The sequence below is a fragment of the Periplaneta americana genome, chromosome 4 (assembly GCF_040183065.1).
Source record: "Periplaneta americana isolate PAMFEO1 chromosome 4, P.americana_PAMFEO1_priV1, whole genome shotgun sequence".
In the NCBI taxonomy this organism is placed as follows: Eukaryota; Metazoa; Arthropoda; class Insecta; order Blattodea; family Blattidae; genus Periplaneta; species Periplaneta americana.
The window spans coordinates 49,387,443-49,410,644 of record NC_091120.1 but is presented as its reverse complement, the minus strand read 5'-3'; the positions used below and the strand labels follow the sequence as shown (position 1 = coordinate 49,410,644).

Below are 23,202 nucleotides of genomic sequence, written 5' to 3'. Positions count from 1 at the left end.
GTTATTTATTTACTGTAAATAATATTAAATATTAGGCCTATATTATATACAAGAATAGTGTTAAAAATAACATACAAAGAAAATGGATAATTTTCTTATTCGCTATAAAACCCACACCAGAGGGAATTTGATTGAATAAGTACAAAATAATACTGAACGGAATTGAATGTAACGGCTATTCATAAATTAAATGCAATCCCAAAGACGAAACTATTTTACTGTAATTACCTCAAAAAATCTATTTATTGCTAGATGTTTCACTACGCATGTGTTGGCTAAACTGTGTCGCCCTGACTGTTTTGGAAATGGCAGTTTGAGTGCAGTGTGTGGTTCGTTGTTATTATCCGAGTGACTACAATTTTTAGACGTTCGTGGTAAGTTCTCTATAATTTCTAATTGTGTACTGAATATGTTAGAATAATGATCATGATGATTGTGTGTGTAGTAAGTTATTATTATGTCTTGGGGAGATTGTTTTCATAGCGTCCTACCTAACATACATGTCAGTCGACATGCCGCAAACATGTGCTTAGTTTAATGCGTAGTCAATCAAAGAACTGCTAAACAATAAAATTGGAGTGAGTTATTGTATGTACATTCAAATAATGATTATAGAATTGTGTAACTGGCAAGTTTCGTGGCTGTGGATGTGATATATTTACTGTTTTTATCGTTATAAATTTGATAAAAAATCATTTTTGTACCGGTATCAAATTAAAATGTCATTTTAGCGTGCTATCGAAGAAATAGACGGTTACTACACAGTTACGTCTTATTGTTCATTAATGGGGAAATTAACTGATTTTTTGAGGTTATGTATGAGCTTATGGATAGAGTCTAGGGGCAAAAATGCGCGCATTATTATACTAAGGTAATATTAAGTAACTATGTTATTTTACCTTCAACTGGTTCGATTATTAATTATGTGGAAATGGTAGCGTTAGCTATATGAAATTAAATTTTTTCACTTCTGCAGGTTTAGAGTTGAAATAATTGATTAGCAATAGGCCTAAGCATATGGATGTTTCCCATAAGCTTTGGCACTATGTTTTGATTTTGTATCCCCTATGTTCAGAACATCTGAAAATGGTTAATTAATATAATACATATGAATTTTTTCATTCAGAAATGAGCTACAATAGGATATTATCAAGCTTCATTTTGTAAGCATAGGCTACAATAAATTTTTCAGTTAAGATTGCTCATTTTTTACAGTTTCAGAAAGAAATTGTAGGCCTACTTATGAAATTAATTAATTCGTAAGTAGGCATAGGTATATCCTGTTTGGTTATGTTGAAGCCAGCTGTAAAATTAGTTTATCTTTCCCCATAGGTGTTGTTGCATACTAGTGCATTTACAATTGTAGTCCAAGCATCACTGATAATTTTTTTAAGCTGCAATTTGAGAATTACATGGACTAACTGTTCATGTCAAGCTTTCAAACATAGTAGATTCCTAATAATAAAAACATTCCATAATTAGTAAGAATGAGAATTGGTTCTTGAAATTTTCGTTTCTGTCTTTCAATAACACAGTTATTACACATGTAATTAGTGCCAAAATATTTTAAATTAGACGTAGGTCTCTATAGACCTATGTAGGTGTAAATTATCTTGATACTTGAAGATGAGAAAGTTAGTTTCTTCTCGTGTGTATAGAAATTGAAAGTGTTTGAAGAAGACAAACACCCGGAGGTGAATAACCTAGAAGGTGGAGAATTGCATAATGTTAAGCCAACTGTAAGATTTTTATGCTCTGTATGATATGAAGACCTTTAAATTATGCTGTCTGATTAAATTCAAGTAGGCCTAGCTGAAAGTTATATAGAACAAATTGAAGACTATTGGAATTAAGATATGAATACCGTACATGTTTTCTGATTTTAGACCTATTTGTTATTTTTTTAAATAGAAGTTGTATGTTAGGAAAGAAGAGGGAATTAAGTTAAGCTATATATTAGGCCTACTTAACAAATTACCAGAGAATATGATAAATTATTATTTCATTTTATTGTGATAAATATGAAATGAAAGATTACCATTGAAATGTAGTCAATGAGAGTTTGAAATTAATGAGTGTAGTTTGATCCTTGTACCTATACACCATTTAATTGTTAAGTTGAATAATGAGTCATGCATATATTGAAAAACTGTAAAATTTTTCCAGCTGTTACTCAGTCATATTTGAAATGTTACAAATGGGAGTGACATCTTGCTGTGCACTGTAAGAACTTGAGTACTGCATAATTTTTATGCATAGTACGGTTTTGACATTTTTTCCCTCTAAACTTCGTATATTTTACATATTTTGCAGTAAACACAGCTTCAGTTTCACTCCTCAGAAGTCCAAGAACAATCACAGCAGTCAATTTATTTTCATTGGCGTTTCCTTCTCAGTATGCCTAGTATTATTTTATTTTACCAATTATTTTACCCATTGATAATGAAATTAGTGACTGAAAGCATCATAAGTTAGTCCTCTGAAAGACAAAAGGAAATTGCTTTGAATTATAGGGCCAGGCAAATTTTATGTAGGCCTACATTGCATTTTTTGGTTAATTTTGCAGAAAATTTAGGAATCCTGGGAAATTTGCGTGGAATTACTCTGTTCTCTTCATGGAGTTTATTTACATCTTTACTGATGTTAAAACATATTATTATGCTATAGTAATCACAATACTAGCCTAGGTGTAAGAGTCTAAGTTTGCAAGGTGGTTAGAGCATTTTAGATTAAATGATATTTGCATTTGGGCCTTTTTAGCCATAAAATGATAATGTAACTAATTTGAAATTTGATTACTGTTTTTGTAACTTGTCAAGAACTGTCGTGATTTGTTTTATGGATTTGACTTGCTTTTATTAATTTTTACCAACGGTATTTATTTGTAGAGCTATATAAGAGACTTGGACTGTCACTTTGAGAGAGGAACAGATATTAAGGGTGTTTGAGAATAAGGTCCTTAGAAAAATATTTAGGCCTAAGAGGGATGGAGTTACAGGAGAATGGATAACTGCAGGCATTGTATTCTTCACCTGACATAATTAGAAACATTAAATCCAGACATTTGAGATGGGCAGGGCATGTAGCACATATGGAGGAATCCAGAAATGCATATAGAGTGTTAGTGGCAAACCAGAGGGAAAAAGACCTTTGGGAAGGCCGAGACGTAGATGGGAGGATAATATTAAAATGGATTTGAGGGAGGTGGGATATGATGATAGAGATTTGATTAATCTTGCACAGTATAGGGACCGATGGTGGGGTTATGTGAGGGCGGCAATGAACCTGCAGGTTCCTTAAAAGCCATTTGTAAGTAAGGGAGTAGGCCTATGTAAGAGAATTGTTGTTAGGAAGTAAAAGTATTTTCTCAGAAAGACCAAAATACCTGTTAGAAAAGATAAATATGAATTTGTCTTTAGAAATCATTATTTATTGTGCACAGTTAGTAAGTGTAGGCCTGCAATATAACGTACAAGTAGGCTAGACCTATTTATGGTAATGAAATTGAAGACAATAACATTTGAGTGTAAATGAAAGATGGAATGAAGTTAGCTTTCTTGTGATATGAAAGTTTCTTCTGCCATTCTTTCTTCTCCACAGATTCAATATGTCATTGCACAGTTAGTGAGTAGCATATTTATTATATGTAGGTGTACTCAAAGAATATTAAATAATTACTAACTTAAATTATAAACAGTGGACTTAGTATTCTTGTGACTAAGTGTATTTCATTACCGATATGATTTTTCTTGTGCTAATTGCTTGCTTGTGCGATATTAAGAAAAAACTCTATCTCATTGCCAACTCCAGTAATTATCGCTCTTTGAGATGAGCCTATAGAACTTTTTTCACAGGAATCCCATGTTTGTCTCCTTGAGGGGTATGGTGCTGTAGTAGTTTCTTGTTGCTACTGCTCCAGTGATAATGATTTTGAATGAAGTGGTGGATTAATGTAAGAGAAAAATAGAGTAACCAAGGAAAAACTACATGAAAAACCTTTTTTGACTGCCAAAATTTTCACTTCTGCTTGCTTTAATAGACTGCCAAGTGAGTTTTTGTAACACTTTATTTTTCTACTGTCCACTAACCTGGTAAATGGCAAAAAAATGCCTCAAAATTCTAATACTTCTTATGATATTTACTCTTCATATACTATTAAGAAGAAGCGACAGATGTCAAATAGGTTTACTTGTATTGGGGGAAGGTACAGTTTCATTTAGCTTTGCAGACTGCTAAATGGAGGCAATACATTTTGTAAAATGTGTAGGGCCTACCTATTTTTCTGTTGCATAAGAAAACCCACTGTGGAATCATTGCTTTAACTCACTTCCAGAAACTTTTTTTTAAATTAAAATTTATAATATCCTGAAAGGAATGTAATATAATAAATTTCTCTATATAGATTGTGTAGATACAGTCTATTCTCATTTAAATTAAGTTTCATTTTCTGTGAAAGTGGGAAAGAAAATTAAAAAGTGAAATGAACATAACCTAAATATTATCTAATATTAACATATGAGTTACTTAGTGGTACTGTTAAAGCTTAAAGCTTGAGTTAGTGTAAGTTAACAGGATTTGATTTTTACAATAGTGATGTAATATAGATCTACATACCTTTTTCTTTCTAATTTGTGATGTTTCGATTTAATAAAGTGAGGTTATAAAATTGCTAATGACTGATTTTAACTGCAGAGTCACTGTCGATCACTAGAATGCTGGTCATTCAGTTAACTTAGTTAAGTCATATTTGTTGAAGTAAATTTAAGTTCTACTTCTTACCTTTGATCTGTTTTTCTCTTGTCAGAGTTTTTGTGAACATAGCCTAGTTTTATGCCAGCCATGTGGCTAATATTAACTTCTTATTTATATTGTTATCTTATTAATTTTGTTGTTCCTGGAATTTAGTTACATAATTTTTTTTCTTGAATTCTTATCTTGAAGTACCATTCACAGTTTGTTGTCTCTTGACCTCTGATCTTTGTCAGCAGCTGCATAATATTCATTGAAGCTTTTGTTGGCATTTCATTCACGTTTCTGTAGTGTAACTATTTACAGACTAGCCGCCCATGGTTGTCTAATGGGTAGAGCGCTGGACTTATAATCCTGTGGACCCGGGTTCGATCCCCAGTGTACCCCCCGATTTATAACTTGTGTTGGGCAAGCCTATGGTCCAGGTACACGGGTTTTCTCCGGGAGCTCTGGTTCCTCTGTGGCATCCCAACAAATCTCCATAATCATCACATCTCGTCGCAGGTGTAGCGTAGATTAGCCTCCTATGGGCAATGTCTCTGTCAGTAAATTTGTCTACACAACTGGCTTCATATGGGTGAATGACGAACAGTCAAGTACCAGCCTTGGTAAACAACTGAGACACTGGGTGCAATAACAGCTGAACTCTACTTAATTCGCTATTCTGGTGATGGCATTTTCATAATCTTCCATGTCTTCTCTATCGACTGTAAAAGTTGTATTCATTTTGTTGACTCTAAATGACAGGAGAGTTCATTATGTGAAGTGCTGTTCTGAGTCAAAAGATTTAAAATTCGCAAAATTCGCAACCAGTGCTGGATGAGAATCATTCTGAAAGTGAAGAATAAGAATATTTGACATTATAGTAGAGGAGTTTTCATCTGTAGCAAAATTCGCAACCAGTGCTGGATGAAAATCATCCTGAAAGTGAAATGAGTGGTCATGAATAAGAATATTTGACACTATAGTAGAGGAGTTTTCATCTGTAGCATAGTTTCAGAGTTGATTTCCTTAATACATATTCTATTTTTCTTACTAGAAATTTAAAATAAACATTATTTTGTTTGTACAGTATATTTCTGTAAAAATGTAAGGCCTTATCTGCTAAAATTCTTATTTTGTATTATTTTGATAAGCCGAAGAATTAATGTATGTTAGTGAAATAACACTTTTATACTGGTTTCTAATGCCCAGATACTTACTCTAATATAAGAAGTCTCAGACTTTCTATGCAATAACAATTTAAGTTTTCCATAAGCTTACTTTATTTACAAATATTTAAAAATGAGTTGTGTCTTTAAATTATAACTGAATAATTTACAGTCTAAAAATATTATACAAAATAAATGATGGGAGTAATTATGTAGCCTACTATTAAAATTTCTACATTGTTCTAAAACTTTGACATTATTTTTCTCAAAACATGAGTTTTCAACTTAAGCTGTTATTGCACCGAGTGCCTCAACTATTTACAGATTATTCAATTTATAAAACATTGATTTTTGACTTGAAGCATTTTTTGATTGATTGTTAATATAAATTTTTACCTAAGTTCATACATCTAAAAGTATCTTAATTAAATGCTAAAGAGAGAATTATTTATCATTATTAAGATTATGAAATTCTACAAATCTGGATTTAATAATGTTACCATGATAGGCCTAATTTTTTTATAATTTTGACATGGAGTTATTGTAGTGTGTAATGTTTTCTCATTGCATTCTGCGCCAATTTTTTTCTTTTAAATTGAGGAGCCTAGCGGTGCAGCCAAGGCTTATTGTGCCTTACGACTCCTTTATGTACATGAATGAGTCTAAATAACTGCTTTCATGTAGATATTGTGACTCAGCTACATGGTGTCATCTATTGATTCAACCCAGTAGGCTCAAGGACAGGTGATGTCCTGCTAGAATGCCTTTTCGCCCTCCCCCGCTAGAGCATACTATGCTTCCTCAAGTTGGTGCCATATGTACACCATTCACAATAAGACATACAGCTGTACCATTTTGGATAAAACTAGATATTGAAGTGATGACTACCTTAGTTGCATACTAGGTGGCATTTGAAGTGATGAGCTTACCATTTGTCCCTCTGCCTCCTGTTGGCAAATAAGTCTAACTAAATTCCTTGGAAAGCTCCATGTTCCAGAACAATGGGTTAATGGATGAATTGAATGATGATGGAGAGTGACAGTGGTGTGATAGAGAGAAATGGGAGAATCCCCAGAAAAATTCTCAGAATTAGGGATGAGAGATTATTGGAAAATAACCGGTTATTTTAAAGTTAATTTAACCTGAAGGAAGTTAACTGATCAAGAATAACCGGTTAACCAGTGATTTTCCGGTTATTACTTTTTGAACATTTTAAAGTCAGCAAATTGGTCAGGAAAACAAAATGAGAGGTTATTTGCAATAGAAATCAAAAAACAATTTGCATTTAACTATAAACCATCAGAAGATAGAACTAAAAGAGCGTCATTAGATTGTGAAGATCATCAATGACGTCCCTAAACAAAATATAAAACATAATAAGAGGATATGAAATTAAATTTAATTACTTCACTCATATTAGCGGTATAGATAAGGTATAAAGAATAACGCAAATTGCACAATTTTTACAATTATTGTACATTTCGATGGGCACTTTATTCTCCTATAAACAATAAATACTGAAGTCAAAGTTCCTCGCCATTTGAAATGCTTCACTACTCCCAGATATACATTATAAGCAATCAGAGAAAGTCAGCGATTAAGATAGTCATTTATTATTGACATTGAATCGAAGTCTAATTTCATTTTGCCATCTGTGGACAGATGAAGTGAGTAAAGTAGTAACCCACACCCCATCTATGAATGGCCCATGAGAGTTTGTATACAAGGTTGATTACATGGAGTACAAAATAATAAAAAGAAACATTTGATTGGGTGTATATAAAAAAAAAATTGTAGTAACCGGTTAACTGTATGAAAATAATCGGTTATCAAAATAACTGGTTATTTTTGCCCATCCCTACTCAGGAGCTTTGGCTTTCTTCACCACAAGTACAACTCTACCGTTGCCCGGGTCTGCAATTGAGGCATGTTGTAGGCTATCTTAACACTCCTTTATGTGACAATGATTAAGTCTGAACGACTGCTTTCCTGTAGATATTATGATTCAGCTATGTGGTGTGGTGCCAAGCTCTGAAAACTTAGCTACTAAGGTAGATTCTGCATCATTAATAGGTCTAGGTCTGAACCTCATAAGTGACACCTATAAGATATCACTCATGAGACAACTACGCCAGGAAATAATGGGTTAGGGTGACCAGTTCATCTCCCTCTCCATTACATACATCGGCGATTAGCTACATGATGTTACACTAATCAGACTTCAGATGTGTACAAACAATTATTGTTCTTCCTCTGACGCATATATCAAGTGAGATGTACTGCCAGATAATAGCTGAACAAATCAACCAGAATCTCAATCAGAGGTAATCATTATTATAATAAATGAAAACAGAATAAGTTGAACCGACATTTTGTGGTTCTGTAAGTTGAATTTAACAAACAATAGAAAAGGATATAACTTATAAATGAAATGTGTTAAACCATTAGCAGGTTTCAAATGAAGAGACAAAATTAGAAATGTTATCTAGGCTAAATTACAAAAAAAAAAAAAAAAATTAAGACTATCATAAAACAGGTATCTTCAAACTGTCGAGTCGACCCTCCTGGTGGGTCGTGTTCAGTCAAGGAGGTACTTCAGGTTGAGGAAGTAACTGGTGTTCACAAATTTGCCTATTTAATTGCTTACTTACATCTGTTTTCTTGATTGCAATGTACTGCAGAAAGATTTATTCTTTTGTGAGCCGATCCTTCAAACTTTACATCACAAGACATTTCTAACATAATCGACTCTTTTCTAACAGGACGTGAGATATTTTGGAGTAACTGTGTGGGAATATTACTGATGGTGCTTGAATTATATCTGGATTCGCTGACATTAGCTTTGGAAGCAGAATGGAGACATTGTCGTGTAAGGAACTCAGTGCTCCTCTCAGTGAAGTTTTGAGACTCTCAACTCAATTAAAACAAAGTGACTCAAATCTAGACTGTTTAAAATTTTATGCAATGAAATAAGTTCAGAACATATTGGCTTTCTGTTTTATAGATGATGATTTTCAAGAGGTGATGTGCTGCGACAAACATGTGAGCTCCAACATGAAATTTTCTGCTTTTTTGAATGAAGAAAATCATACACTAGCAAATTTTTACAGTTTAACAAAGATTTCCTGTTGAAACTGGCTTATCTTTTAGATAAATTTGGGAAACTGGACATTCTCAGCTCGTCACTTCCTGAAAACTATGAACTTCCTAAACTATTGAAAAGTTGCTTCACTGATCACAGTGATCACTTATCGATACTAAAATCTCATTTTCTAAGTTTTCATAAGTATTTTCGTGACGATTTTAAGGACTTGACTTTTATTAAAATGACAGTGTCTCTTTGAATATTGTTTGTTATGATTCAGTCACCTGCCCAAAGACAGGTTTGAATGTTATAAGAGTGCTATTAGCAACACTGAGCACTGATGCACACTTTGTCTCAGGCTGGTAATGATGCACTCAAGACTCATCACCTGTGACTATGTGGGCTAGCATATCATCTCCATTCTATCTGCTCAGATCAAGTAATCAACCTGTTGCACACTTGTCTCCACGACAATCTCCGCTGGCTGACCGACAGTATTTGATACTTGTCCACCCTTCAGAGAACTTCTGAACACAAAATTGTAGATAGCTTGATGTGACATGCAATACTCATGATATATGGGCAGCATTTTTGTATGAGTATGCTTCATTGCTAAGTCTTTTTTTCCAGAAAATATCTCAGAACGGAGTGCTGCTCGACAATAGTACACTTGTGCAGAGGTGCCATGTTGAAACTGCTGCATCTTTGTTTCACTTGTGCTGCTTGTGTGCACATTGATCATCTTGACACCTAGATAATATTGCCATCTAGCAGTAATAGCTTTATGCACCCTAGTCAGAAATCTAGGTTGATACTTTGATTTGTAACTCACCTGTGTACTTATTTGTTACTTGCTGATACCAGAGAAGTACAGTTTCTGATATGTTATATGTATGTTTTTGTACTATTTCTTATGGATAGATTATTAAATTAATAAAAAATGGAAATATGTTTTTTTTTTTTTTTTTTTTTTTAAATTTAGTGTTACTACTACATTTGAAATCATTATGTTGTGACATCTAAATTAGATCATAACATATATTTAAAGAAAAAATGAAAACCGTACTTCTCTCGAATAAAATTTAACCATCTTTACTTCTGTCTCTTCTTAAAATGTTTACATAATAGCACTGTGCAAAAAAAAAAAAAAATCATGATTTTTAAATTCAGACCAAAATAAGTGATTTCCATATTTAAATCAGATTTTTTATTTCAATAATTTTTTTTTGTTTAAAGACTTAATTTATGTTTTTTAATTGAATTTAGTAAAGTAAACAAGGTATTGTTAATAACAAATCACACAAATGACCAAACAGGAGTTAGACTTTTTCCAGTTCTAAGTTAAAAGAAAAGTACTTGAAACAAATGAAACCAGAAGCTCCACAGCTGAATGCTCAACCTAAAATACACAAGCCTAATATAGCTTACCTAGCAATTAGACCCTAGTTAATTACTTGTCTGCACATAGCTAAATACATGGGAAACATCATTAGAAACAACATACAATTCACCAATCACTTTTACAGTTAAGAACAACACAGACCTAGTCAACCACATCAAGGACAAACACATACCTCACAATTAAACACTAGCATCGTTTGACATCACCAGTCTATACACTCACTAACATACCCATATGTAAAACAATAAAAATACTAGAACACATGTTAAAAGAGAACTCACCACAACCACAAATAGATGAAAACTTAGCAAATTATTTTCAGATAGTTTTGGCTTTTGTTTAATGCTGTCTGCTTATTCAAATGTTTGTATAAGAACACAAGTTTTGCAGCTTTGTCTGTACCAAGCCTGTTAAATTTTTGCTTCTATGAATCATTTGAAATTATTCTCAGATTGTGTATGCTTCCGTTTATGAAGTAACTTATCTACCTAGGCTGCATAATGAAGAATCAATCTATATGCTGTGTTTTAACAATAATTTGAAGTGGGATGTGATACATTACAACATATTTTTGAACCATTTCTTCTGTCTTATAGCTGAATGGAACAGAAGGAACTGTTTGTAGCATAACAGAATTTTGCAACTTGTTTATATACGTCCTCTTTCTGTTTTTCATTTGTTCAGATGAGAAAGGGACTAAGCTATTTTGCTTAATTTTCAGAGATGGTCTCTCAGTGGATAGGTGATTCGTAACTAATGATCTCTTTTGTTTTAATGCTAAAGGTGCAACTACTGGTTCTGTCTCTAAATTTTGATCTTCATTGTCAGATATTGGAGAAGCCTATTCTAGTTGTTTTCTTTATTTATCTTTTATGCTGTTACATTTTTGAATTATGACTTCATTGTAGCAACTAATCCATGTATTTCTGAATCGCATGATTTGAATTAGCTTTCATGCCTTTTCCACTTGAAGTAGGAAAAACTAAACAACTTCTAATTCTCTCCAAATTGGATCAAATTTTCGGCCTGGATTACTCATTTTAAGTTAAAAGCAATGTTTTTGCTACTCTTTTACAAGTAGAACAACTTAATACACTCATTAAAGTGACTCTTCTCTTAACATAGCAAGTTACTAGTAGATGTTAATTAAAAAATGACATGAAACAAACTGAAAAAATAAAAACATTTTGAATTTGACCAACGGTGCATTACAAGCATTGGATAACTATAAGAAAGCAAATTGATTTTAATTATTTACCCATTGGGTATGTCATTGTTAACATATAGGATGTATCTGTAAATTATTACTTAAAAAATAAATAATAGATATAACTTAAAAACTAATTCACCGATGTTTATCATAAAAATAATTCGATTTAAATCAGTGATTTACACAATAAAAATCAAGCGATTTAAATCATTCCACTCTGGTTGTGACAGTGTAGAATGTCTATTGACATTAAATTGACTATAATTATATTTCCTCTATAACTTTTTCCATAAAATGGATTGATTTTGTGTCCTGATGTACCCAAGGGCGCACCCACGGGGGGGGGGGGGGGGGGGGTTCATCGGGTCCGGACCCCCCCCCCCCAAAGTTGTAAAATTTTTACTGAATTTTTAAGCGTTGATAGCATATAATTCCGTTTACTCTAATTTCACCGAAATGATTCACGTCCATGTACAGTACGTAACACATCTGATTTTTCCTGTTAGCCAAGTCCATCTAATGGCATCCTACTATAATTGTTGGTAGCTAGAGCGCTCTGCTGCTAAAAACGTAGCCGAGTGCCATCAGCCAACAAAGAATGCACAATTCTGTACTCGCTGTGTTTCAACCATCATGTTGTCATCACTGCTTAGCAGATTGAGTTCAGTGTTGCCAAAGTATCTATGATTGATTATAATAAGTATTGGCGGTATTTGACTGGTCTGTGTTTGTTTTTCCAAGTATTTGTGTCTTGAAGAATTATTAATGTGAAGTTGTGAAAACTGTTATGTGATATATTAACTTAATAGTATTAGCACAAGTGCCCACAATGCAAAAGTATAAAATTACCAGTTTTTTCAGCTCGGTTCCATCAAAGGTGGCTAAGTGCAATATTGAGACTGTACCTAACCTACAACATGATGCCAATATAGGTATTCTTGAACCGTCTGCATCGTCATCATCAACCCCAACATCGGTATTACTGAATGTGGACTCTAGTGGTAAAGATATAAGTTCTTTTGTTAACAGAGTACTTTCATCAAGGGAGAAATTTGAGACATTAAATTCCATTTGGATGCCGAATGAGAATTTCAAGTTCCCAGTAAAACCAGTTGGAAAGAAAGAAAAAAACGTCAATTTCCAAAAGAGATGGCTCCAACGATGGAAGTGGTTAGCTTATTCAGACAAACAAAACGGTGCATTTTGTAAATATTGTGTTTTGTTTGCACCTCAAGAGGTTGGAATGCACAAAGCTACACCAACAGGAAGGTTAGTGAATCAGCCATTTGGCAATTGGAAACATGCATGTGAAACATTTAACAGATGAAAAGTTACAGTATCACCTGAATTCTGTGGATACTTACACTAAATTAAAATCTATCGAACAAGGTAACGAATTGCCAGTTTCTTTGCAGATTGATAAAGCACGAAGAGAGCAAGGGAATGTAAATGTTCAAAGGATACTCCCGATAATTAAAACCGTTATATTTTGTGGCCGCCAAGGCATACCATTACGTGGGCATAAGGACTTAAGTCCCTTTCATTTGGAAAATCCACCAAATCATAATGAGGGAAATTTTAGAGCTTTGTTAAGGGAGCGTGTTGATGCAGGAGATGATAACTTAAAGAGCCATCTATTAGTCTGTGGAAAAAATGCAAGTTACATAAGCTGGAAAACACAAAATGAAATTATATCAGCCTGTAACTATATTATTCGTAGCCAAATAGTAGTGAGAGTGAATGAGGCAAGATGTTTTGCTATTTTAGCTGATGAAAGTGTAGATGTCAGTGGGACTGAACAGTTTTCTCTGTCAGTACGTTTCCTTGAAAATGATAGCATCAGAGAAGAATTCTTACAGTTTATTCCAGTTTCTGAGACAACTGGAATAAATTTGGCTAGAACAATTCTTGAGAGCCTCACTCAATTTAATGTTGATTTGAAATATATGAGAGGGCAAGGATATGATGGTGCAAGTGCAATGAGTGGACAGTTTCAAGGTGCCCAGGCCTTTATTCTTAAAAAAATGCCCTGCCGCTTTATATGTCCATTGTGCTTCTCACAGTTTGAACCTCGCCATATCAGATGCATGTGGTGTTCGAGAAATCAGGAATTGCATTGGCATTGTAGGTAAAGTGTGTGAATTTTTCAACACTTCCAAAAGGCAAGATGTATTAAGAACAGTATAAAAGAGCTTTGTCCTGAAAATAAAAGAAGCAAACTCGTCCAGATGTGTGCTACTAAATGGATAGAAAGACATGACTCTGTGATGGTATTAATGGAACTGATGGATGTTGTCCTCCCTGCATTGAAAACCATTTCTTTGTGGACTGACAAGGATGTATCTTCCAAAGCCGATATGCTGCATTCTTCAGTGACCAAGCCTGCATTCCTAATTTCCCTTCATGTAATCAACAAGCTCTTCTGTGTAACAAAAACCTTAAGTGAATACCTTCAGAAGACAGATATGAATTTGGAAAAAGCACTTAAACATGTAGAAAATGTTTTAGAAGTGTTACAACAGGTTAGTGATGCAGCAGAAGACCAGTTTAAATCTATATTCTCGACGGTTTCTGCTCAGCTGACGTCACTTGGAGAGGAAATTAGAATCCCTCGATGTGCATCTGGACAACGTTCACAATTCCGCAGCAATGTTCCTGCTGATAATGCTGAGGAATATTACAGGAGGACTGTATTTTTGCCATTCCTCTCTAATATGCAGTCTCAGATAAAAACAAGATTTGCTAAACATAACAACATTTTGACAACATTTTTGTGTCTGATCAAGGAAGATGGGGTTGCTAGTGATTTTATAGTTCTGGCCGAGTTTTATCCTCAAGTAGATACTAATTTTTGTGTCCAAGATGAGGAATTGGTATGTAAATTTGAACTCTGGAACACATTTTGTAAAGGAAAACAGTATAAGTCAGTGTGGGAAATGTATATTGCATGTGAATATGATTTCTATCCTCATGTGAAAGAGCTGTTGAAGATTTTATTAACATTGCCAGTGTCCACAAGTACAAGTGAAAGGTCATTTTCGACTCTTAAGAAATTAAAGTCGTACCTGAGAAACACCATGGGAAATGATCGTCTAAATGGTCTTGCTTTGCTAAACATTCATCGTGATATCACAGTTTCTCCACAAGATGTTGTTACTGCACTAAGGATAAAGCCAAGAAGACTGGATTTTGTTTTGTAAAAAGAAATTGAAAGAGGTATGTTTGTGTGTATGTGTGTGCGTGCGTGCATTTATGTAACTTGACGTTCTTTTATTGGGAAAAAAAAACCCCCCCCCCCCAAGAGAAATTCCTGGGTGCGCCCCTGGATGTACCTATAGCTGTTTGTGTCCAAGAAAACTTATATACATGTCAAGGTGGTAACTATTTTCTAATTCAAACAAAATTTATAAGATGTAGAGATGTTTACATTGTTATTATTCCAAAATTAACAGAAATGTAACTATTTAAATTATATTACATTCACTTTCTTGAACATGTCTTAATTTTCAGGCATTTTCGGTCAGAAATTCTAGTAAGACGTACAGATCGGCCTAGAATTTGCACATAATATGTTGCAGAATAGCCTATACAATTTTAGTTATTGTATAAATAGTGTAATGCAAAGTATGTACAGTATACACTCCATTATTTTCCAGGAACTAATTTCAAATTCTGATTTAAAACATTTCAGTATGCTTTTAAAGTGTTGGCCTCGTTTGTCTTCAGATATAGACATTTATTTATACGAGATTTTTTGACTGCTTATTCTAACAGTAGTTTACATTTCTACTAGTAAATATACTGCCTTGTTCATATCATTCTTTTTTTTTTTTTTCTTTATTTCTTTCTCTTTTAATTTACATTTCCCTTGTTCCTATTCTTTACATACAACTGTTTTTAATAGCTTACATATTATAGACAACATCTATAAAAATGTTATTTCAGTTTTTTTTTTTAATTTTGAGTATGCCTCAACGAGCACAACTCATGTTTAGGGGCTATACAACATCGGATAGCTACATATGTTGTACAATATGATTTAACAAGTCATGAAACAACAGTCTGTGAAAAACGTACAATATGACAAGAGTTAAAGAAAGTAAATAAATAGGAACAATAAGGTAACATCAAAGTTTTAGAGAGAAAGAAGAAAGAGTTTGAAATCATCAAATAAGTAATCCAACCGAGATTTAAAATAAGTAATCTTTCCAAAAACTTTTTTTGAACATTTCTTAAAACACTGGGAATTAGGTAAAACTTTGCTTTGTAAAAGAAGTTGATTATAAGTTATTAAACAATTCTTAATCTCTTTCATACCATAAGTTACTGAGCCATGCTGGGGGGAAAAAATTCTTTTTTTCCTGAAAATTAAGTATTTATATCTTTATTAAACTATCATATATTGGTATGTATTGTTCTGTTAATGATATTCTTAAAAAATTATTCTAAAATGTTATGTTATCACATTGCATCAGTATTTTAAACACTTTCAGTGAATTAATTTATTATGAAAAATACAGTTTAAGGTTGAAAGAAAAAGTCCTCATTTTCATAACTGAAGGTTCGGATATTAGTGCCAGCTGAAGAGATACCACAGTTACATGCTGAATGAAAGATTCATCATTTGCCACTGAGACTCGATCATTCCTAGGTAAAAGTAATATAGAGACTGATTTGTCTCGTGGAGTATCGATAAAAAATTTCGAACAGAAAACGAGTGCCACAGTGAAACAACTAATTGTAATGAGGAATTGCACAGGAATACGTTTAATACATAGTGTTCGTTGTAACATATTGACCTTGAAATAAGAAGGAAAATTACTTTGATGTTAAATCTTAGTATGTTAAGGCAGTCTCTTAATTTTCCTTACATCAGTTACATCATCAGTCTTGACCTCACAAAACTTGGAACACACATTAATGTATTTTCAGAATTTGACCGGCTTGCTTTGCAAGACAGCTATGTCCATTTCTTGATGTCAATTTGTATCGGAATTAAAAAATAAGTCATATAAAAGAGTCACTGTTAAAATGGATGCTTTTTGCCCTTTATTGATTGAACTCTTACTCTTCAGAATAAGAATACTAATGACAAAGCACAAACTTCGACATTTCTCGCACCTTTTTCTTTCAAATACTACTAGGTTAATGGTACACTACTGAAATGAAAAGTCTTATGACTTATTAGAACTCTGCTAATGACTTCAGTATTAGATGCAGCCGATTAGACAACAACAATAACAACAACACCACCACCACCATCACCAACACCAACACACATTTAAACCTACAACATGTAAACATGCAAAGGAAGTAAATTTAAATTTTGAATGTCTGTTGTTTTTTGTAAGAAAAAATGATACCTACGCTGCAGAAAATGACTGTTGATTTGCTATTTTGCTATGCCTGAGGAAATTGAGGTAAAAATAAATTTTTCAAACAATTTAATTTAGAATTTTTCCAATTTTTGTTTAGAGTTCTTTGCGATATTGTGGAAGTAATTTATCAAGTTTTTTTCTTAATAGTTTTTTAGTGATTATCTTTGACTCTTCGTCGTTGTCGTCACCACCGCCACCGCCACCACCACCACCACCACCACCACCACCACCACCACCACCACCACCACCACCACCCTTCAGGAATGTTAGACCAGGTGGTTCATTTTGGCGAATAAATTAATATTTTATCAAACCTTTCAAAGGTGCTCCACATCATGTCCTCGGTCGGTGTTGTGACATGAAAGAAGTGATGTATTCTCCATGTCATATTTCTAGTCTGATGCTAGATAGTTCAGCGGTTAAGCCGTAACCTTCAAACCTTACTGGACAGGCGTGGCATTTCCTCCACATGATTGTTTTCCCACTGTGACTAAGGCAGTTCATTGTTTCTGTAAACTGGTTGTACCATGGGAAGGTGGCTGAGAGTTAAGAAAGGTCTCTTTCTTTTTTTATGTAGACACTGTACCTGTTTCTCAAACAGAATGTAAGTCCTTCTTTTGCCAGACTTCCTGAGCTTCTTTTTTCCTTTTGGTATATTGTCTCTTATTAAGTGTAATTATTACTCCATATTACTCTAAAAATAAAATTGGACCAAATGTAAAATTTAATATGACTCCCTGAAGTAGAAAATTGTGCTTCTACTCTTGCTAGTCCCAAAATAATCTTATGGTACGAATTTCATTTATTTTACTTTGTAAATTTTATACTGAATATGGAAATTGAGAAAAAATCAGTGATATGTGCCAAGGTATTACATAAATGCTTTGTTATTTTTATCTGAAGTGATAATGTTTCGGGTAGCATTTATAATAGTACATTATGCAACGAGCCTATAATGATAGTAATTAAGAAGCGAGTATGAATGTTTATGAAACTCGCTTGCGCTTGTTTCATAATTTTCATACGAGCTTCTTAATTACCATTATAGGCGAGTTTCATACGACTTTTTATGCTCGACCATATTTCTAACTTGAAATTATTCAGATGTATACATTTTATTTGTATCTGACAAGATCGGAAGTGACCTTGTTCTAGGTCGTGAATTGTGAGATGTGCGCAGACGCGAAAGTATTGATTTTTTCCGAGGAACAGTAATGTCATTGACCTTGATGTAATTCCGTTAAACTTGATATAACCTTGATTATTGAATTCGACATTGAAAAACGAGATGACAAATTGAATTTATTTGAATATTATTTACAATTAACGCTAATTATTATAGTAACTGAACATAACCTTCTGCGACAGTTTTGGATTTCCAGCCTCCGTGACTTTTCGCTAATTCTCTTTCGATTGCACATCCGAGAATAATCGATACTTGTGGTTTTATAACGGTACAAAGCTGACTTGTCATTGGCTGAACACCTGTAAGCTGAGTTGTTATTGGCTGAACACCTGTACTTTAATGAGTAGGTGTACTTTAATGACATGCATTAAAGGACTGCTACCAGGTGTATAATTACTACATTTCGGCATGGTCGAGCATAAAAAAATTAATAATCTTATGGTCGTTTTACATGGGAAGATACAAATTTAAATATAAGCAAGTAACGAAACAACATGTCATTATTGTGGAACAAGTGATGGTAAGTGTGCAAGCTTGTATAAAGGAAACGAAGCTTTGAAAATGGCGACACTACATTCGTACCAAGCCCCTATTGACCGTTAATTTTATTTACATCTAAATTAGATCATAACATACTTTTAAAGGAAAAATGAAAATCGTACTTTTCACGAATAAAATTGAACCATCTTTACTTCTATTCTTATAACGTTTACATAGTAGGTAGTGAATTTGAATCAAATGATTGAAGTGTACTTTGAGGGAATTACACATAGATGCAGAGACTTTCCTTAAAACAAAATTGTATTTGTGGCACTTTGAAGTCGAAACTTTAGCTTCGGCTTGTGCTGTAAAAGTCCGAAAATTGTCACAATGATACTGCATTCATTGGTTTGTTAGTTTTATGCTGAATATGGAAGTATTAAAAAATACATTTGTATTTAAAAAGATAGAATGAAACCATTTTTACCTTACATTATCTTATCTTGGAAGAGGAAGTGAATAATCCTAAGGCTATTTTTAATGTGAGAAGACACATTTTATGTAAGGTGGTCATGAAATGAAATCAGGGCTAGAGAGAATATACGAGTTTTTAATTGAAAGAAAATAAAGCTTTAAAATGGCGTTAATGTAACTGTTTCAACCCTTCTAGCGACTGAAAATTTTGTGAACAGCTAAATTAGATCACAAAGTAATTTTTAGAGGAAACAGAAAAGAAAACTCTACTTTTTTGCAACATTAAAATAAATTCATTTTCATATCTTCATTCCCCTTAAATGCTTTCATATTACTGAATTTGAATTGAATGCTGTTAAATAGCATTGTGTGGGAATTACACATAAAGTCACATACCTTTCTTGAAGTAACCAAATATTGTGTTTATAAATATTAACTTTGTGTTATGACAATAAGAGATATGCTTGTAACAACCTTGGTATTTGACACCTTTAACTATCTTATCAACAGTAAACTGTGATTGATTGGACGTACATAAGTAGTGTTTGTTATCTCAGAATGTTTATTTTGTTTTGATTTGTTAAATTTGTCATATATTTAAAAATTAAGTCGTTACATGTTAGTTGGTAATAACTCAAATAGAAGAGGTTTTATGATATATAATCTATTCTTGACTTATATTTATGGTTGCATGACTTGTAAGAAGTTCAGTAACCGATTGCGATGAAAGAAAATGTGAGGGGAAAAAATGTGCACAGTTACGCAAATACATACTGTAGGTTACACAGAATATGATAATGAAATTATTGTTCGCCACTTCAGACACTTATCATAGTTACCGAAGGAGAGGTGTTGTCCTGTTTGGATTATATACAGTATATCAGTCATGGATTAGTATGTATCAGTCATGGATCAGTATCAGTCGTGGATTAGTATATAGGGTGTAAGAAGTATAAGTGCCATTATTTTAACTGATGATTATTCATGTCATAAGAAAGAAAAAAATGTTCTTACAATTGTGTTCTAGGCTAATTGCAATATTTAACTAATTATTAAAGTTTACAATATTAGATGTTTCGCAACGTTGCTGGGTGGAGAGGAGGGGATTTAGAAGTGTACAGTACAGCTCAAGCGGGGAGGAGAGGGTTTAGAAGTACACAGTACAGCCACAGTCTAGTATATACAGTCACGAAGCTTGAGTTGTTGAAAGTACTAGGAACAATAGACTGTGCCGGTACTATTTCGTATTGTCTGTGATGAGGCGATAGTAGCAATCCTAGTGGTTAGCAGCTATCTGTGGATGCATATTCCCTACGTATTGAGTTTTGTGACTGTATATACTAGACTGTAGTACAGCTCAAGCGGGTACAGACATACTACAAAACAGATGCTCTGTTCTAATGCAGGAGCGGACCGTGGCAATACTGTTGTACTGTTGTTTACATAAAACGAGCAGCAAATACAAACTTTCAATCTCATTAATAGAACATTATAGTAAATTTATATTTTATGTAACAATATTGCTCCATTTTTTAATTGTAGGTCTAAAAATAAACAATAATGGTTTTCTGCACAAAATCACACGAACTTTTTTTTCTGATGCAACATTTTAATCTCTCCAGCTTCCGTAAAGCAGTATCCTTTTTAAATAAATTTCTGGTTGTGTGATTTTCGAAACGGGGTAAGAGACTTCTAGTTTCTAATAATCGTTGAGAAACTGTTACAAGTTCACCGATTAGGTAACCTTCTTTGAGGAAAACGATGACGGTACATATTTCTTGTCTCACTTGAATTACGACGATTTTCTCCATTAATTAATAACATATGATATTCCTAAACCTGTGAATGGCATTGTAAGTTGTTTATTGAATACCCTGTACTGAACTGCCATCCGCTCGGCAGTAGAGCTATGGACAGGGAGCTTGAACTCAGCTGACTCGTACTTATATCAGCAGACTACTGCCTGCTGAACGTTGCCACGTCTCTCACGCCAGAATATTAACAAATTTAAGCATGCATTTTTATTTAATTTCACGAAAACGTAATAGAACACACAAATATTTAAAGTAATATTAACTCTTTACTAGATGAATCTACTGATGTAATTGTTTTTTCGTAATTGTAGTAACGATATAAGCAGTATAACGCAAATAAAATAAGGAAATAAATATTTTTTGTGGGAATACTATCCAGTTTTGACCCTATGTTGTATGGACATTTTTTGATCCTGTAGACCTTCCCCGACGACTGTGAAAAACACGGCACTTATACTCCTTACATCCTGTATATCAGTAATGATTGTTTAGAAATCCAAAACGACTTCTCTACTAGGAAACATTTACCTTCTTCAATCTACCGCCCAGATATTAATAATAATAATAATAATAATAATCATAATAATAATAATAAAATTTGTGTTCATTGTTGGATGTACACCTTTAACACTTATATAAACACTGATTAAAGTTAATCAGTGGTAATAATTTATGTTTCAACATTGGAAGTATCTTGGAAGTATCGAGGCTCTTTCTTTGTATTGGGGTGGGGGGGGATCAGAAATTGATGTTAATGTTATGTTTTATTTAACGACGCTCGCAACTGCAGAGGTTATATCAGCGTCGCCGGATGTGCCGGAATTTTGTCCCGCAGGAGTTCTTTTACATGCCAGTAAATCTACTGACATAAGCCTGTCGCATTTAAGCACACTTAAATGCCATCGACCTGGCCCGGGATCGAACCCGCAACCTTGGGCATAGAAGGCCAGCGCTATACCAACTTGCCAACCAGGTCGACTCAAAAATGGAAGCTTCATCTTTAGGATTAAATGTTCGTCTTGAAAGCCTGTTATGTCTGTTGCAGTTGATCATTTCAACTTTCTCGCGGTCTGCTGAAGTTTGGTAACACATTAGGGAATCTTGTGATTCTTTCGGCAGCATGATTTCATTTCTTTCTGCGTTGAATGGTCGTTAAGATTCTGAGTATTTAATGTTTATCTTGTTTCATCTTGATTCTATTACTCAGATTACCCAGAGGTCTCTCGAGGATTTGAAATGTTTAATATCAGTATTAATTCGAATAGTTTATTTTAAAAGAAACTTGTTCTTGAGGCTAGTTCTTCTGGGAAATAACTTTGAAGTAACCACTATCACTTCTGTCGTGTTCAGTGGCCTATTATAGCTACCGTAAGTCTGTTCGAGACTTTTCACCAAGGGACATAGGGGATCAGGTAAATTTTGTGGTAGACAGAGCAGTTATTGAGCATGTTTTCTCCGAATAGGCATATTTTTGTTTCCGTACATTTTAATTTAACAGTTACTCAGTTACATACATAAATACTGTGTATGATATTAATATGCCACATCATTACCGATATCATATATATATATATATATATATATATATATATATATATCATACTCTGTGACGAATTCTCGGCCTCATCTCGCCTTCACCAATTCCTTCGACGCTAAATAACCTAGTATTTGATGTAACCAAGTAAGAAATTAGATTAAGATTAATTATGTTCACCACCGACACCACCACCATCACCACCACAACCACCACCACCACCACCACTATCACCATCATCATCATCATCATCATCATCATCATCATCATCATCATCATCATCATCGGGGTAGACATCCCGGGCGCCAGGTTACCATGGCGCCTAAAATTTTTTGAGGCGTCTGAATTTTCTTGAATTCAAAAATTTTTAAGACAGGTTTTTTTGTCGTCACGACTAATACATAGTGTTAAGAAAGGCAGTCGTAGGAAGGAGTTGAAGTGTGCATTTTTATTAGTATTGTTATATTTATAAATAATAATAGATAATGTAATGGTCAGCGCGTCCGACCACGAAACCAGGTGGCTCGGGTTGGAATCCGGTCGGGGCAAGTTACCTGGTTAAGGTTTTTTCCGGGGTTTTCCCTCAACCCATTATGAGCAAATAATGGGTAACTGTCGATGCGTGACTCCGGACTCATTTCACCGACATTATCACCTTCATTTCATTCAGACGCTAAATAACCTGAGATGTTGATACAGCGTCGTAAAATAACCCTCTATATAATTGTTATATTTCTTA

General features: G+C 33.7%; 1 protein-coding gene across 2 annotated transcripts in view; it reads left to right on the top strand.

Moving 5' to 3' along the window:
- The first annotated feature begins 287 nt into the window (after positions 1 to 287).
- The window catches only part of brat (brain tumor), a 718,927-nt gene continuing 696,012 nt past the window's right edge, over positions 288 to 23,202 (top strand). For both annotated transcript variants that reach the window (XM_069823300.1, XM_069823297.1), the window contains exon 1: positions 288 to 374. The gene's annotated coding sequence lies outside the window, so the exon portion shown is untranslated. The remainder of the gene's footprint in view (positions 375 to 23,202) is intronic.